Here is a 14,667-nt window from a genome sequence, read left to right as displayed (position 1 = left end):
ATCATCCACCAGCCTCAATATTCCGATTTCTTGTCAGTGACCACTCATGCTGTCCCAGTCCTCAGAGGCCTGTAGAGTAAGCAGTGGACAACTGGCAGCTCCACTCCCTGGCAGCACTGTAGAGCCAGTGCAAGATGCAATCATGATCTTGGAAGCCATGCTGAAAGGAACATCTCCGCTCTTATGAACAGGTCTTACCCCTATCACATCGTCACCTAACACAGCCCCTGCAGTTGGAGATCTCTGTCATTTAGGTTGGTGAAAACCATTTTCTGATGAAGCACTGCACTAGGACTAGAGATTGGGGTTCAGAGTGTTTGAATCTGCACAGCCCTTGGTAACTGGTTCCTTTCTAACCCGAAAGGTCAATTTAAGCTGGAGAAGACTTATAAAACAGAAGTAGTAAATGATGCCAGCAAAGACTTAGATAATATTACCAATTTAACAATGACCTTTAATATATCAGATCCCATTAAATTCTTACAAGAAAACCAATGTGTAGACATCGTTTATGGAATTGGGTCGGGTTTATAAAATAGTAAGAGGCAGATTTAGGAATTGACAACACATTTTACATCAAGTTACAATATTTTTGCCATTATGACATAGCATCCTGGAAAACTGGAATTTGTACTTTGCAAAGCTTTACCTGAGAGCACATGCTGGGGTAGGGTAGACTGGGATGAGTTTGTGAAGGAGCTAAGGTATCTTTGGCCTGGGTTAAGCATAGCGTTTTGAAACTCAGAGGTCATGGCTGTGGACTGTGAAATCTCTTCTTGGTGCCACTCCGGAGACCCTGCAATGCATCCTGGGATCTCTCTTCCTCTGCCAGAGCCTTGCTGTTGGCACAGCACTGCACCCAATGGCTGACCAATCTGGGAGACTGGCGCAGAACTTTGGAGTGCGCACATTTCCTTTGTGTTGGTGCCCTTTTGTAATGGTTGCTTGCTTCTTCATTCCACTGCCAGGGAATATGTCCTTTCATGAGGGCATTTGAAGGGTATGCTTTTTTGTTTAGTGATTTTCTGCACCAGCAGTTTCCTCATTTAGAGATTGAAATGGATATACTTCACCTTGGGAAGTGATGTTCTAGAATCTGTTCCTTTTCTGTGAGCAGCCAGGTGGCAGGGACACTGCAGATACAGGAGGAAAGAGGACACAGTGCTGCAGAGAAGAAAAGGATCTGCTGGGAGAGTGTCAGGTCCAGGAGTCGATCCTGACTCTCACTTCCAAGAAATGAAATAAAATAACCCTCTTTGCTTGCCACGGCTATGGTAAAGAAATGATATAGAATGTATAGAGTCAGCAATGTGGTTTCTACTGGGCATTTAAGAAATGTACTTGTCAGAAGAGTTGTTTATGAAAGTGCTAGTTGAGTACAAGTTTAGTCGAACAACTTGAGTCAGAGGCTATGGTAGAGACATTGGTGAAGGGACTTAACAAAAAGACAAACAACTGGACCTGAAGTTGTTCACTACGGGAATCACTGTGTTGCCTGACAGTCATCGGGACCATAGGGTCCGTACGTGCACAGCAGTGCTCTTCCAGGAGCATTGTTTTGGGATCAAAAGAGACATCTTAGGCTCTCGGCAGATCTGCATTCATATCTTCACTGGGCCCCTGAGGAAGTACATGGCCTTAGAAGAGCCACTGAATTTTTATGAACCTCAGTTTCCTAACCTGTGAAGTGAAGATGACAATGGTACTGATTTGTGAGTGTGTAAAGCACTCAATAAGTGACAGTTATTAGTGCCATTGTTATTAAACTCTACAAAGACTACCTGGCTATTTTAGCATTGCTTTTGGTAGTGTTTGTTGTTTGTTCTATTGTTTGCTTATTTCTCTGGTCTCTTATTCTAGATATAATCCCAGACACCACTTTGCTTTTTGCATTTAGATATGCTCTAACAGATTTGGCAGTGGATAAAGGATGAAGACACCCCCTCCTCCCCGCATTAAGAAAACCAGTGGAGAATCCTAAAACATGACAGAGCTTGTAGTTATTTGGCTCTGGAGTAGTGACTGGCATCTCATCTCAACTGATTCTCACTGGTTCACAACACTTGGAGGTTAATGAATCTACAAGCTCTTAATTGGCACAATACATATTAACAAAACATAAACAAATGAACAAGAATGTGTCCCATTAAAACTTTATGAGCACTAATACTGACATTTCATACATTTCCACATATCATTAAATATTCTTATTTTGACATTCTTTTCAACCATTAGCTCATAATTCATCTAAAAACCCTGAACATCAGGGCTAATCTTATGGATAAAATTCAGACAAGATCTGGGGTTTCATGTGAGCATTTAACATTCACCTAGAATGTACTAGATTTGGGCAGGCCTTAGTTTTCTGTCCCATGGTATTAAAGTGAGCTTTTCCCTGATACACAGTGGGCTTTGTAGGTACAGGAAGTGTCTTCTGAGGGAACCTGGAAGAAAGCAGATGATAAGAGGACAACAATCTATGTTTGAGAGGAACTCTGGGAAAGAGGTGAGAACTGAGGAGAGAGATGGCTAGAAACAGCACCATTTGAGAAGAATATGGTGAGGAACTTATGCAGTCAACATGCGAGAGCACATTGAGAGGTCTTTTTAGTCTTGAGATGCATAAGCTCTGTCAGCGAAGGTAAGCAATATAGCTTAGCCTAAACTTGTGAGAGCTGAGGGGGAAGAGAGGCACAGTAAAGAGAGTTTAGGTCTGAGTGCAGTTTACCTAGTCCCTTCCATCCAGTTAAGAGTGGCTAATATGCTGGAGCCTCCCAGAGTTATCAGTTGGTGACTGATAACGTTAACCATTGTCCTGTGGAAGTACTTTCCTTTCTTTCTTTTCAAGATTGAAGAATATGGGGATATCAGCAAACTAAAGGAGCGGGGAGGACAGGAATGAAATGATAGGAAAGGAACATTTCAGGTCACTTGCATCTGCTGAAAAGTCTTCTTTGGCCCTGATATTCAGGTTTTATCTTAGAGATAAACTTCAGACAAGATCTGGGGTTTTAGGTGAGCCTTTAACATTCTCTTAAAATCATTTCTAACACCATACCCTTTGTTCCTTTTTAAAAAAATCACTAGTATATGTTTGCAATGCTTAATAAACACACTCGTGTTTAGGATTGGTACAATTACATCTCATATCCTGATCCTTTTCTCTTCCCTGTTTCCCTCTCCCCTCCTCCCCAGATCCCCTTTCCATTTCCACAAAGCCCATCTCCCTGTTTCCTGTCATCTGTCTTTTATTTTTCTGTTTAAATTGTTGATACATTGGACTTCTCATCTAAGAGAAGCTGTGATATTTACCCTTCTGGGTCTGTTTTATTCCTCAGCATTAGGGACTCTCTCTCTACCTACCAATGCATCTGTTCTTTGGGTTTTTCCTTTGAACTCTTGGGGACATCTGACCAGTTCTAGTATTAAGGAGTTACATAAAACTTTCTACATTTTGTATCCATATGAATGAGTCATGATTTTATCTTGTTTTGAAAATTATCCCTTAACACTTCCTTCAGGTTTGCAGATCAGAGGCTCAATCTGGCTAGAGCCTCTCTCACCAGTCACTGCCGCCTTGTAGATAAATAGACAGTGTGTTTGCCTTTCTTATTTCTACTGCTTAATCTCATCCTAAGTCTTGTGTTAAATTTGTAGTTAACCTGCTTCAGAACTCAGAAGTGTACTACAATAGTGGCTTTGTGGATTATGGAAATATTTTTAAATAGCCCAGAGGAACAATGTTCTGCATAACAGCATAACGACAGCAATTACAGCATGGCCTTCACCATTCCTTCTCTGTCACCTCCAGCTAATAACTCCAAAGAATCAGGGCTGGCTCTTCCTTGATGTCTTGAAATAAAATGTTCTCCGTTTATGTTATCCTGCTCATCACTCTGAAAAACTATCCGATAAATAACATGTCCATTTGGGGCTTTTACAGACCAACAAAACTAACAAAGGAAGCAATGTTTGAAAAAGTGAAAACTGTACACTTCCTTGAAAACATTAATGCAAATGTTTTTTCTGCTTGGCTGGCTAGAATGCAAGTCGATGAAGGAAAAGCATAACTCCATTACTCGGTGATAGTTGCTCAGTATAATGCAGTCTCTCTTGAAATAGGTTTAAGAAGCTAATAGAATTAGTGGATTATAATCAGGGCTAATGAGATCAGCAGATGAGGCTGGCACTATAAACCATTTCACTGAGTTAGGCAGCTTTTGCTGGTTGTTCCTTTGGTCCTACTTTGTGTCTACCTGCGTTGTGGGGAGGACGTACCACCCTGCAGCGTGGTAACCCTTCTAAAAGCCACCCATGATATGCATTTTCATGATGAGCTATATTATCCTGTTGTATTACCGATTGGTGCCTCATTTCCAACTATTCCTAATCAGGTATTAAGTATGATGAGACCAGCAGTGTACTGAAAAGGAGGTGGCCAAAGTATAGATTATACATTTGATTATGCCTGGCCTCACAGGCTTATAATTTCGTTGGGAAAAGAACTGACCAAACTATAGCAATAAGAAGGCAATAACTGCTCATTTAGGGTACTGACTTTAAGTACAATAGTTATACATAAAATATTGCTTCGCAGAGAACATGAAACTCGAGTTAGACTTTGCCTGACTCAAAAGCAGGATATTCCAGGTAAACCATACCAAACAAGTGAAGGCAGGAAAGTGGGAACAGCACAGTACGTGCGGAATTTGGTGGGGGACTAGGTCTGTTCAGTGTGAGGAATGCATGCTATGGAGTGACGGGGAGCCCAGTGGACAGTGGAGAATGGAGAGCTCAGCTGACCTGTGGGGAACGGTCAGGACAGTCTGCGTTCGTGGCCAAAGACAGTGGAGGTCATTTCGGCCTGGGTGTCAGAGTGACACAATGAAAAGGGAGGCACGTGTGAGACCGTGCCCTTGAGTTTCAGTCTTATTTTAATACCTGGGAACCACCTATGGGATCCCCGTAGGGTGGCCAGCTTCTTTGTTTCCTTCTTTGCCTTCCTCAGATTGCCGTGGACATGCTGAGGACCCCGTTTGTCCCGTGGGCAGCAGCAGAGCCTGAGTAAGTGCTGTGGTGAGACGCCGGAGGACCCAGGAGCCCTCAGGCACAGCCGGATGACTCCTGGGCTAAAGTCCCCCTCTCTGAAAGACTGGACTTCTGTCGGGACAGAGATCTAATTAATAAAGGAAGGATTTGTTTTCAGTTCTGCTGAGAATGCTTTGATCATAGATAGTGCAAGCACAGATCCTCTTTAGGAATTTGGAAATATGCATTGGCACCCATATAAGTATCTTCCAGTTTCTCTGTCTAATCATAATTAACCTATTATCCACCCTACAATGAATTTATATATATAAGAAACATATTACATTTGAAATTTATATATATGTATATGACATGAGGGTTTTTCACAGACAGATACATAGATAGATGTATTTATGGAGGTATAACTTATCCGCGTATTATCTTTGGTCCCATCTCCATCTTCTGCAATATCTTATGTTTCTATTTATATGTCAATTTCATATGTAATCAAATTAGTATAAGCTTCCAAAAGTTAAGCTTCACACATTTGCATAATTCTCTCCAAGCAAAGAGCATTAAATGCTCATTTAAGTTTTCTGGTAATGATGATGAATTGCTTTCAGAACAAATTCGTGTAGTCTCTCTCTTACACTGTTTGACTTATTTACTTATTTGTTTATTTTGCAATGCTATCGATTAAACTCAGGGCCTCTCACATGCTAGGCAAGGACTCTTCTGGCGAAATAAACCTGCAGGCCCATTCTACTGGGTTTAAATAAACAAATTCTCAGTTTCCTGTGATGAATTACGATTGACCTGTATAGCCCAGACTTAGTAACCAACATATAGTTTGGGGGAACTTGAAAGGTTCTGGGAGACTCTTTGTTACAGTGTAGGACCCAATTTTTCTATCTCCAGGGAAATGCATTTTAAAATAGCCCAGACCATAAAACATCCTCAGGCCTCTTTATTGCCTTCGTTTCCATTTACTACCCAACGCGTAAGTCATTAGGAAGATTCATTCCACCAAAGGGACCATGGAGAATTGACTGAACTAGAGTAAAATTGTAAGGTGAATCAGGGGTGTTCTATTTTGAGTGTTGGATTAATATATTTAATAGTTCTGTAGAAATGAGGAAATGTAATAGACCCCCTAAGGAGGCCATCTAGGAAATCCTCCTGACATAGGAGCTGCAGATTTGGCCTGTACACGAAAGAACTTATCCTCATGTGAGCAGAATGTTACAATAAAGACAAAATATGACAGTTGGCTATGTTGGATTCACCAATAGAGCCAAAGTTCTTCTGAATAATACTCGTGGCTATGATCCACTAAGTTATCCCCTGAAAAAGCTTTATCCCCTTCTACCTAAATATCCTCTGCAGGCCAAGTGCCTCTTGCAATAGTAGTTAAGAGTTTGGCATCTGGAATTAAGCTATGTATAAAGTCCGTATTCCAAATCATCTTGCCCCTCATTACCGTAGAAAAGTTATTTAGCCTCTAAATTTTGATTTCTTCTTCTGGAAAGCTATGGATAGAGTTTCTTCTGAATGCTATGTGAAGATTCTAGCAGGGGAGCGCAGCTACTCATGACCTTTTAGGAGGAAACAGTCCTCCTCTCTCAGGGGTGGTCATCCTCTTTGACCAAGCTCACGGCTTCAGGAGGGACACACTTGGAACAGTGAAGGGTCAAAGGGAAACCTTCTAGCCAGCCAGATCAGTAGAATCCAGCCTGGCAATCAGTGGGGTGACAGATGTCTCAGCCAGATTGCCTTCACATCCTAGAGTTTCTTCTATTTCCCATTCCAAACTTACTAAGAGCCTTCTCCATCCTGTTATCAACTCCAAGAAGCAAACCATTGCAGATACTGAGGCCATTTAATTTGTTGGCATGCTGATGTGTCAAAAAAAATGAGACATGGTATAAAAAGGAAGGTCTATTGATATTTAAGCTGGCAAAAGTATAAATTGGTGCTGTCTTATTTCCTAGGGAAATAAGAAAACTTGGTCCATGTTATACAGCTGAAAATCTGGAAATGGAGCATTTAAGTGAGCTCATTTGCACCCTGGCTTTTGAAGAGCTGGCAAGAGATTGGAATGGGGAGGAAATTCATGTCAGAGTGTTGATTTCCCCACTTATTCTTCGTAGTATCGCTAGGGGCCAGCTAATTCTATCAGTCAAGGCTCACAAGAGCTGCCAGGCCAGTTTCTTCATGCAGCTCTTTTCAGGATCAGTCATTGCTTCCTTCCCTCAAGCCTTCAGGCCTAACAGTCACTAATTCTTCTCCTTAGCAACCCACAGTACTACACTGTCACTTGGGTTCCCTCCAAAACGCCCACAAGTTTGTCAAAACTTCCTTTGTTAAACTCTCTTCAGATGAACCTAGTAAAATGGTGCTATTTGTTTATTGCCAGGATCTGCACTGACACAATCCATATTGCTATTGTATCTACATTTACAGTTTTCCATTGAGGTAACTCATGGGGTGTACATAATAGGAAGTAACCGTACAAAGTAGCAATCATAAATTATAAATTATGCTTTGCATGATATTTGCATACTTCCTCTCATTTGACCCTCAGAATATGTATGAAAGGAAAGTAACATTTTGTTCTCACTTACTAGTTAAGGGAATTTAAGCCAAATGAGTTAAAAGACAGGTCCAAGATTATAGCTTCGACTTGATCACTACATAATTTATGCACATATGATATCCAAAACATCACATTCTACCCACAAATATGTACAATTATATGCATCAATAAATTAAAAACAATAGATTTGAAATCAGAATTGAGGTCTATTGAGTCTAAAGCCATGGTCTTTACTTTTTCTGCCATGTTGTAATAACGTTTCTAACCAAGAAAGTTCTTGCCTGATTTTTCTTCTTTCATCTTTTCAGATGTAACTGTAAAGTGTGATCACTAAACATTGATCATAAGGAGCTGGTGCTCATTTTGAAATTTGAAAGAAAGCTCACGATTAATTTTGGAGCTTAGAAAGAAGGCAGTGTGGAGCAAAGGGAAGAATGAAGGTGGAATTGTCTCAGCAGTTATGTCCCACTGGCTCTGGTCCTTGCCTTTTGCTGTAAACTTAAGGTCACGGTCACATTTGTGCTGTGACTCTGAACAATCAACTTGCACGACTTTAAAATGCCTGCCAGGTACTTCCGGGCACCTTGGGAGGATGTCCTCAAATGGCAGACTTCTGCCAGTCTCTCTTCTGTTACTCTTGCTTCCTCTCACTAATAACATCTCCTTCAAAGTGGCTCACAGAAGCCTAATCACTGCCTCCAGGGATGGTGTCGTACTAAAGAGGCCAAAATCCTCCATAGCCACTTTGTCCAACTGTCCCCAAAGCTTGCAGTCTTGCAGAACGTCCACCTTTTCTGATCTGCACCTAGTCAGCTGGACCTTGCAGCAATAATCTTTGATCCAGAATTTCAAACCCCCAGTAATTCATGTTTCGGTCTCTAGTCCCTATGCATCAAGCTATGTCCAAAGAGCGGGATGAGATGTGGCCTCTCCTCTTTGTGATCTTCCTCCTCTTTCTATTCAACCTGTCACACCCTTAACGGCTGCCAGTCCTCCATTCACACAGCACAATACTGAAGTGCCCGTGTGAAGCAGCAGATGGGTTTGCACATTCACTACCTTGCCCCTCAGCTGTGCAACCTCCACACCTGCTGCCCCGGATGCTATGTCAGGTTCATAGCTTCAGAACAAACACCGAGCATCAATTCCTGAAACAGAAAGATCTCCTCAAGCTGGTCTTGTAGCAAAATGGATCAGTTACTGTAATGAAGAGCCTCTGCTCTCTGGAGATCAACATGACCATCTTTCTTCAAAGACCAAGTGGCGTTTATGAACCAATAAAAATAGGCATCTAGAATGCTTGTATTCCCACCACATTTTGGTGACTTACTGATCAGACTTTTGGCTTCGGGCAGATTACTTAACCTCACTATGCCACTGATTCCTCATCTGGAAACAGAGAAGACCTAAAAATACTCTACTCACTGGGGAGCTAGGTGGATTATCCAATTAATGATCTGAAAGTTCCACAGAAATGCTAAGCAGTCTTACTATTCTTGCAGCAGGAGACTACTGATGGGTATTCAGAATCACAGCATTCATCCTTTTGTCCCTCAGGCCCTTATGGGCACTTCTACCAGTTGCCAACCTCACATGGACCTCAGGACTGATGCTGTGAATCTCAGGCTTCATGTCAGTGCTATCCAACTCACACACTTCCAGAAAGCAAGGTGACAGCTGCTCGTCTGAGGAGGACTGGCACTAGAGAGCAGCACGTTGAAATGCCTTCAGGATCTTCATCCATCCCTAGACACCTTTAGACCTCTTTTAGACCTCTGATATAAAGCTAAGGAAGTAGGCCGGTTTGCTATCTGTTCCCAGATACATTAATGACCTGCACACACAGGCGCATATGCACACACACACACAGAGGTCTCACATCGAGCAATACATGCAAGAGTTGAAACATTAGCAGTCAAAGAAACAGTGGAATATTCTAAAGAGGGAAACCTAGATTAGTTAACCCAAAAGACACAAAACTCTTAAGCCCACTAATATTGAGAATGTGTACACCATTCTTTAGTAGATTTATATTTTGCCTGGACTACGTGTAAAATGTTCTTGCCTTCCCTGAGCACATATAAGCAAGCTGTCTGGTGCTAGCCTCCCCATGTTCATGTCTCTGTTTTGTCTAGTCTTTCTGCATCAAATACTTTACTCACTGATTTGTCCGCACTTATCTTATTCTCATTAAAGATCTAGCTCAAGTCCAATCTCTCCTATAAGAACGGCTTTGCCTTTGTAAGACTTCAGTATTTTCCCTCTCAACATTGCTTTAACACTAACTACTCCTCATTTGGTTGTAAATGCTTTTCACCTTACATTGCTATTTGCCTTTACAAATGTATCCCAAATGTTAACAAGGGTCTCTTGGCTGTTTGAGGTCAGGCATCAATTTAAAACTTTAATCAATTTAACACCTACAGAAAATTCACTGCCCTCTCCAGATTACCAGAGTCCTTGAGGGACTTATATTTCATATGGTCACCTCTGACTATAGGCTTGTATCTCCTTTGCAATATTTTAAGCTAGATCTTCTTATAGCTCTGTGGTACTTTCTTTGTTCTATTTGGATACAATTAAATATGAAACTGAGCCCTTTCTCAATTTCCAGGAACCCCCTTTACCTGATAGGGGGCATTCACAGTGCAGCTGCCATTACTGAGGAAAGGGGGATCAGAGAGAGGGACCCCATTTTATAACAACACAAACATCTTCAAAGTGAATATGGGCATTGAGTTGCTCTACCCATCACCTCACCAAGGACATTTTTGTTTTGTTGTTTTTTTTTTGGTACCAGGTATCGAACTCAGGTCCTTGTGCTTGTGAGGCAGGTGGTAGAACCACTGAGCTAAATCCCTGGCCTCCAGGGATATTTTATTGATTAGGTCATGCCCAAAGCTCAGGCCATCTGTCTGGTGTCTCTGTCCCTTTGTCCCATTCTTTTCCACAAATAGGACAAGAAAAGTTTTCTCTTTTTTTTTCAGAGTACATAAGCCATTGCTTTTTAAATTTGGCTTCTGAATATTTATGCCTCACCTGTCTTGCCTTTTGTCCCAAAATATTAAGCTATTTTCCCCCAGTGACAGTAGTTGCTCTTCTGAGGAAAGTTCATGGCTGCCATGTAGGTGTCATTATTCTACTGCTACACCCTCACTACAAAGTAGAGCAGCAGCTCCTTCAGGCTGGGTCTCTTCTCATTCTTATTTCACATTTCTTTTTTTTTTTCTTTTTTTTTTTTTTTTGGTGCTGGGGATTGAACTCGGGTCCTTGCGCTTGCAAGGCAGGCCACCAAACGGCTGAGCTAAATCCCCGGCTTATTTCACAATCTTAATGCTCAATATAACCTAGGTGCTTCAAGAGCTGAGTGACGATGAAACGATCTCTGGATGCAGACAGAACCTGTGTCTGGCCTTGTGGAGATCACAGAGGTGACTATGGTGTGGGATCTGTCCTGCAGAAGCCCAGGGTGCAATATGACAATGAAGTAGGGATCAGGAGATGGAAGAAAGAAGAAAGAAAGGGAGTGAAAAGGAAGTACAAAGAATGAAGATGTGTTGTGTTCGTGTACCACTTCCCCACGATGACTGCAGTCATTATGTGCTACAAACGTGCACTGACAAAAATAAGGATTTGAAAAAGAATTTTGGTGTGACAGAGTTGGAAATGCAGCTCAGGAGTGGTGTTCTTTCCCAGTGTGTGTGAGGCCCTGAGTTCCACCCCCAGTAACACAAGAAGGAGGGGAGGAGGAGGAGGAGGAAGAGGAGGAAAGAGAGGAGGAGGAGGAGGAGAGGAGGAAGAAGAGGAGAATTTGAATGCCCTAATGATGGCAATGAGTAGTAGGACACTGATGGGGACAGGTAACAGTGGGATAGAGAAATTGAGAAATAAACCACTTGCTGTGCAGTCGTGAAGAATGGAAGCTTGCCTGGGATAACCTCATACACAAATATTTACACACGATAATTAGGAATAAAGTATAACTCATTATGTACACACACACACACACACACACACACACACATATATATATATATATGTATGTTGTTTTCAATGTACAGGATGTCACATAATGATGAAATGGCAAGGAATCATTTTCTATAAAGTTTGTCATGTCTTGTCACTTAACATATGTGTTTATTTCAATATTTTTCACATTAAATTAATTTTGTTAAAATCATGTAAGATTCTGACATACAGTTAGAAGAATAAAATTGCCAACTCTTATGAAGTATAACTCTACTTTAGAAATAAAATATTCACGAGGGCTGGGGATTTAGCTCAGTGGTGCTGCCGCCTGCTTTGCAAGCACAAGGTCCTGAGTTTGATCCCCGGTACCAAAGAAATAAAAATAAAACACATAAAACATTCATGATGTATTTGAAGTCTTCGGGGTGACTTTCACCCATGATTCCTTTCTCCCTATCAGAGATAATGAGTCTAACGTTTAGGTTTCCATTCGTGCTTTCCTACGTCACTCTATAATAAAGCCTTGTACGGAAAGCCTTCTTGGAGACAGACTTTTGATTACAAGTTCTCAGAGTGCTTGTTTAGCCCCCATTTTCCTGACCAAGATGGATTCCTAGTCATCTCCGAGTCCCAGTGGGCATATTTCGTACTAAGTCTCCGTTTATGAGAAGGTGTAACCCTGGTGGGTCAAGTCCAGCTCCCCACCGTGGCTGGGCTGAAAGCCCATCTTATCTCCTGCCCTAAATGGAAGCCTTGAGACAAAGCCCACACTCACTCCCCCTGCATTCGCAGCTGCCTTTCCCTTCTCACTGGAGGAGGAAACTTTATGTTCAGTTTACATTTTTGATTTCCAATTTTATGCTTATTTGTGGCCTCTGGGAATTTGGTTTCTTTTCTTGTGACCTTAGCTGTAAACTTAAAAGTATGTTTGCTATTTTTATTCAGGGTTTTTACTCTTCCATAGAGCCGGAAATGTAAGTGGGTCCCTGTAGAGGTTTTCCAAGGCAGCGGTCCTCTTTATGACTCTTCAGGGGACCAGTTTGTTTGCCAGTCCACCCCTGTTGCCCCAGGCTGCAGCCACCAGCCTGCCGTACATCTCAGCTGCGCCCAGTGTGTCCCCACTCGCTGTACTTCATCCCTGAACACTACCTCCAAAATTCACGTCATAGTTTAGGTTGCAGCTCAAATGTTTTCCAGCATACAGTCCCTTGCTAATTATTCCATCCAGGCTGGTCTGTCAGCGATGTATCCCCAGGTGATTCTTCTTCCGTCATCTTATTTTCCTGTCTGCTTAGTACAATTGCCTAGTACAATTCCTTAGTTGAGGTTACCTTTCAGTTTTTCTATCTACTCAATGATGTTTCTGTCTTTCATAATGCAAGATCTTTGAGAGCAGTAACCCTGGTGATCTAGTTTGTTATAGTATCGTATATGCCTGGGCCATCAATAGCACAGAGGAGTTTTTCAATAAAAAAATGATTGCCTAAATTTATTAATTACTTTTGTATCTGTAAGGCACACAGGATTTAACCTTGGAATATTTGGGGCTTAATTCTGTATTCTTTAATGTCTTTCTCAGAGGTGGAATTTTGGAGCAATTCCAGACTGCCGAGTAACCAGCAATAGAGCAAGCAAATAGAATGATCTTGAGTAAATGAAGGAAGGGGCGGTGCAGCATTCTGCCTTGTACTGTTCTACAGTAGCCAATCTGTTGAACCTGAAAGTCTGTCTTATGAAATCTTGCAGCCCTCATGGAAGATCAAGCATTAGTAGCTACACAACAACAGTGTTTGGAATCTTTCCGGAAAATGATGCTCTGAAGCGAAACTATAGTGATTGAAGGAGAAAACCCTTAAGATATATTCCTGCTTTTATAGAAATAAAAGATGAAAGAGAATAATACGGACCTTAAGGGCCAAAGAAAGGATAGAGAAATGCTGACTTGCTAGTTTGTCCACTCATCCAACAGGCATTTTTGAGCACCTACAATTTGCCTAAAATATCTATTCGTGCTGGAGATAGCCACGTGACTGGGATGTGAGCAAGTGTGCATTTCATCCCTAGTTCTACTTTAAAACCACTTGACCACAGTGGTCAGCAAATTCGCTGCACATTCTTATTATCTGGGGGTGTTCTGAAAATCCTTATAAATACCAGACTTGCTAATTTAGAATAAGAATTCAGTGGAGTTCGAGCACTTGTAATTGTATACTCCTCTGAGTGATTTCAAAATGCAGGCAAAGTGAAACCTCACCAGTCTGCTGCATTTTCACCAACTCACGTTCTACCGTGCGCCTAACGTTTCCCCACTCGGAGTTCCAAGTGGGGAGAAGTTGTGCCTATTTCCCAGCGCAGTTGCCTGAGAACTGACGAGAGCAGAAGCCACCAGCTGAAGGAACGACAGTGCCCTGCAATGTAGAATATGGAAACTCGGGAAATAAAAAAAACCAAGTTTTCCTTATCACTGGAGGAAACGTTTCCTCATTTCTGATTCCTAACACAGCCTTAGACTCCATCTGCCTCATTCAGTCCCATGAGCCAGGAGGCAGAGGGCTTCCGACACTGCCACACTTGGGGTGAGTGTGGAAGCACAGCTGACTTAGCCCTCTTAGCAGAGGCAGCAGCGTGGGGACGCACGTCCCCCCTTCTCTGGGGGCCCCGCCCTGTGGGGTGCTCACCTGGGGCAGAAATCTGCCCCAGTACTGGCCTCCGTACTACAGGTTGAACTCTACCATGAGTGAGGGCAATGCTTTGACCTTCGTCTGCTCCGCTTCCGTTGCTCCCCCCCCCTCTCACTCAGAACCTAAGTGTCAAAAGCGGAAGCTGTTTATCGGGGATCCTGCAGAATCCCCAATGTCCTGATAGAACAGCGTTTGCCGTCACTGCATTCTCTGCACCTCATGCTACAGTGTGGGTGTCAAAGAGCCACCTTCCACATGGGAAGCTTGGAATAGTTAGGGCTGGCTACATCCCTTTTACTTTTTCCTTTATAAATCTATATTATTGCAGATCCTTCAACAAGATATTTTTGTAGTACCTTTAAATATCTAATCTCTTCATATGGCATTTCACTC

General features: G+C 42.1%; 1 long non-coding RNA gene across 4 annotated transcripts in view; it reads right to left on the bottom strand.

The window, feature by feature from the left end:
- Positions 1 to 524: 524 nt before the first annotated feature.
- The window catches only part of LOC104866796, a 52,725-nt gene continuing 38,582 nt past the window's right edge, over positions 525 to 14,667 (bottom strand). For 2 of the 4 annotated variants that reach the window (XR_781568.1, XR_004514890.1), the window contains exons 5-6: positions 4,942 to 5,160; positions 2,308 to 2,444 (exon numbers count right to left, since the gene is read on the bottom strand). This is a non-coding gene — a long non-coding RNA (uncharacterized LOC104866796). Of the gene's footprint in view, positions 1,134 to 2,307; positions 2,445 to 4,941; positions 5,177 to 14,667 lie in introns of those variants that run through there. The other 2 variants (XR_781570.1, XR_004514889.1) reach the window with 2 other exon arrangements.

Source organism: Fukomys damarensis, unplaced genomic scaffold, assembly GCF_012274545.1.
Source record: "Fukomys damarensis isolate Sample0158 unplaced genomic scaffold, DMR_v1.0_HiC HiC_scaffold_31, whole genome shotgun sequence".
NCBI classification, from domain to species: domain Eukaryota; kingdom Metazoa; phylum Chordata; class Mammalia; order Rodentia; family Bathyergidae; genus Fukomys; species Fukomys damarensis.
This window is presented reverse-complemented; position numbering and strand designations above follow the sequence as displayed.